Here is a 4,342-nt window from a genome sequence, read left to right on the forward strand (position 1 = left end):
AAGCATTGATCCAAAACCTGCTGGGGATAACCATCCTGACCCTGCTAGGGAAGCCACAGACCTTGGATCTGCTGGGGAATTAGTCCTCGCGACTCTGCTTGGGAAGTTGAGGAAAACCTGGTACCGAACACCCATCGACTCGTCGAACCATGGCATTCACCATCCAAACCCCAATGTCAGCTTTCCACTTTTGAGAACTCCCAGACTCGTCTGGACCTTTTCTGCTCCATCATCTTGTATTTCAAACCGCTCCGTTCTCGACGGAGAGCGAACTCCTGGGATTTATACAGACCTTCCAATCTTCAGACTTTGAAGAGTCTTCTTGATTAATATCCAGGATTGTCGTACGTCCTTCCGTCGTCCTTTCACCATTTCTTCCTCCATTTGTCCCTGACTGGACTCCGTGGGGACTGTTCGTCAAAAGCTTCCACGTCACAACCTGCAAGTGAGGGAAAGATACCTAACAGTTCCTGCAAAAGAGATCATTAGATAAAACCGTGCCCCAGGCGTGTCAAGATTTCAACACTTGAGTCACTCAACATTCCGAATAAGATTTCAAGCCTCAATCTTATAAGCATGCATTGGAAGGGACCTGTATGTCTTAAAATGCAAGATTCTTTATCACAATAATCTGGATGTTTTTGCAATCAAAGCGGTAATGAAAAACAAAAACAAAATTATTTGACTGAATATGCATTTTATTGATTGAAAAAGTGTGGCTCAAATGAGCAATACAAAGGAAGCAATTCCTGAAAAGAGGTAATTGCGCACAAAAGGAAAAATCTATCCTAATGGCAATGTGAAACCCGTGATCTCATCGAGTTCCAACTCGGTTACACCCCATATGTCCTTAGACTCTCCGTGCTTTCCGCCTTCTGAACAAGACGATTCTGATTGATCCCTACCGGGTATTATCCATGTGCCTTAACCAAAGCGCAAACGATCATGCCAGACGTAGTTGTTCGTTTCAATCCCTCTTTTGCCTGGACCGCCCTTTCGGGTTTTCAGTCCACCGGGATACCCATTTTTGCCCAAGTCGCCTTTTCAGGTCTTCGACTTGCCGGGTGTACAGTTTTTCTTTTTATATCCCTAATTTTTGCCCGAACCTTTCTTTCTGTTTTTTGGTTCGCCGGGATGCCCATTTTTTCCTGGACTATTTTATTTTTTTCGTCCAGCGGGTCTCTTTATACGAAGTATTTTTTAACTGCGTCCGCATTCACAGGGGATGGAAAATCCTCGTCATCCGTGGTCGTCAGCGACAAGGCTCCTCCAGAGAAAACCTTCTTGACCACGAATGGACCTTCATAATGGTATATTCATTTGCCCCACGATCGTCTTGAGGAGGAAGGATCCTTTTCAGCACCATATCACCTACGTGATATACCCGAGGTCGTACCTTTCTATCAAAAGCACGTTTCATCCGCTGCTGGTACAACTGCCCATGACAGATGGCTGTCAGCCTCTTCTCTTCAATCAGGCTCAACTCTTCGTACCGGGTCCTTACCCATTCCGCCTCTTGCAACTTCACGTCCATCAGGACTCTCAAAGAGGGAATCTGAACCTCAACCAGTGGCACCGCTTCCATTCCATACACAGCTAGAAAGGCTTTTGCCCCAGTAGGCGCACCGAGGTTCGATACCCAGGATACAAGCCTCGTACTTGCCACATCATCGGCGCATTCAAATGCTAGTCAGCCAGCACAAGAAATGTGGGGATCTCTTTGGTATAACCAAAGCAGCACCAACTCCGTTTCCATTCATGTTAATGGCCCCATCAGACATCAGAATCCGTTCGGATTTAGGGCCAGACCCCTCCTCCGGGATCGGTTCCTCACAATCTTTCGATTTGAGCACCTCGAGATGTCCTCATCAGGGAACTCAAACTTCCTTGGTTGATAATCCTCAATAGGTTGCAGGGCGAGGTAATCATACAATACACTCCCCTTGATTGCTTTCTAAGGGATATACTGGATATCACGTCAGTCAAAATCATTTGCCCTCTTGCAACCTGTCCGGTCACTGCTGGCTTCCCAGATATGTACTTGATCAGATCCATCTCGAAATCCACAAAGTGGTATGAACCAGCATACACTGTCTCAGTCGGCGAGCAGCCTATGCCAAAGTACAACAAGTTTTCTCGAACAGTGAATGTATTGTTTCACGGTCGGTAAACTTTTTGCAAAGGTAAATTGCATGCTCTTTTCGACAAGACTCGTCATGCTGACCCAATACACACCTCATAGACCCCCCGAGGGCTGTCAAGTACCAGATTAACAGTTGTTCCTTCCATAGGGAGACGTCAGAATCAGAGGCTCCTGCAACTCATTCTTTTATTTCTCAATGCCCCTTGGCAATCATTATTTCACCTGACCGTTTGATCTCTTTTGTTTTTTTTCAACATCTTGAATATGGGTTCACACGTGGCTGTTAGATGAGATGTGAACCATGACATGTAGTTCAATCTACCTAATAGACCACGAACCTCTTTTTCTGTTCTCGGTTCAGGCATTTCTTGCATTACCCTTTTTTTTTAAACAGGATCAACCTCGATTCCTCTTTTACTTATAATGAACCCCCAGCAGCTTACCGGCCCGCACTCTGATAGTGCACTTATTTGAATTCAACCTCAGTTTGAATTGTCTCAACTGGTCTACTCAGCTTTGCCAGATCTTCCAGATGCCCCTCTTCTGTTTGGGGACTTTGCTATCATGTCATCAACATAGCATTCAATTTCATGATGAATCATATCATGAAACAAAGTCACCATGGCTCTCTGATAAGTAGCACCGGCGTTCTGCTTCTCTAGAGGACAGTCTTCTTTCTATGGTAGCTTGTGCACAACGACATCGGTATCCGACCCTGGCATATCCTGACACGACCAGGTGAAGGTATCCACATGCTCTTTCAACAGGGCTACCATTCTGCTCTCGACTCGCCTCTGAAGCGGCCCCAACTTTCATTTCCTTTCTGACCTCGGCGGTGCCTGGAATAACAATCTCAAGTCGCTCTTCATGCAGCTGAATCACCTTCTCCTCTTATTTCAACAACCTGGCTAATTCCAGCAGATCACAATCTTCTTCGCCTTCTTCTTTGGCATGATAGATCGGATTGTCGAATTCATATAGAGGTGTAACCGAATTGTTATCAACGAGATCCGGAGAATTACTTTTCGAAGTCGGAACGAGACAAATCAAAAAGGGAAAAAATGAAAACAAACATTGCCATTTTTATTTGTTTTTAAACTACAAAAATAAATGAAAAACAGGGAACACCGCTTTTAATTGAAAAACATCCATTTATTTATGATGCAAAATGTTGCAAAATGAAACATGAGGTGACCCTTACAATGAACCATTACGTGTCGGGCAAAACGTATGGCTTTCATGCAAACAAAATTGAAAACAGAAAACATTACTCTTCCGGATGAGTGACAGTGATGATCTTTTTAGGCCTTCCAGTTCTGGATTCCCATCCCTGGTGCGCACGGCTTTATCCAACCATCAAACTCGCAGTCACTGTCAGTCCTTTCACCTACCACACAGGCGTGATCCGAATCTTCAGCAATTGCACTCACCATCGCCTGACCATGTGCCGGCATGGGATTGGCATTAACATTCGGAGATGGTGCAAAATTGATGGCCTTGGAGTCTACCAGATCCTGGACAACATGCTTAAAAGCTCTACAACCCTCAATGTTATGCCCTGGTGTACCAGAATGGAATTCACACTGGGCGTTCTCATCATAATTAGGAGGCCTCTGATCTGATCTTAACAGAACCATCGTCCTTGGCTGAACCAACCCAAGATCCATCAACTTCTTGAACAGAACAACATATGTCACAGGCGGCTTATCGAACTGACGATCAATCCCTTTCCCCCTCACTTGGTACCCGGCCCTCTGTTGAGGTGGCTGACGTTGCTGTCGTACTGACTGATTACCAGCAGGGGTGGTTACCGCAGCAGTGTGCTGGTAGTAACGATCCCTACCGTGTCCCCTTTGGGCATACACAGCACTTGATTCACCCTCATTTTTACGCTGACCGTTCCCGAAGGGCTTCTTCGATCCTGATGACGAAGCATTACCACCCTGGATTTTCCCGAGCTTCAGCCAACTCTCAATTCTCTCCCCAGCCACCACAATGTCAGCAAAGTTAGTGACGGGACAACCCACCATCCTTTCAGCAAAAACCCCTTGCAGGGTACCCATGAACAGATCAGACATCTCCCTGTTCACCATGGAGGTTGAACTCTGGCAGCCAACTCCCTCCACCTTTGCGCATACTCTTTAAACCCTTCGCTTGACTTCTGAGACATACCCTGCAGCTGGGTACGACTAGGAGCCA

This window comes from Lathyrus oleraceus, chromosome 6 (assembly GCF_024323335.1).
Source record: "Lathyrus oleraceus cultivar Zhongwan6 chromosome 6, CAAS_Psat_ZW6_1.0, whole genome shotgun sequence".
NCBI lineage: Eukaryota > Viridiplantae > Streptophyta > Magnoliopsida > Fabales > Fabaceae > Lathyrus > Lathyrus oleraceus.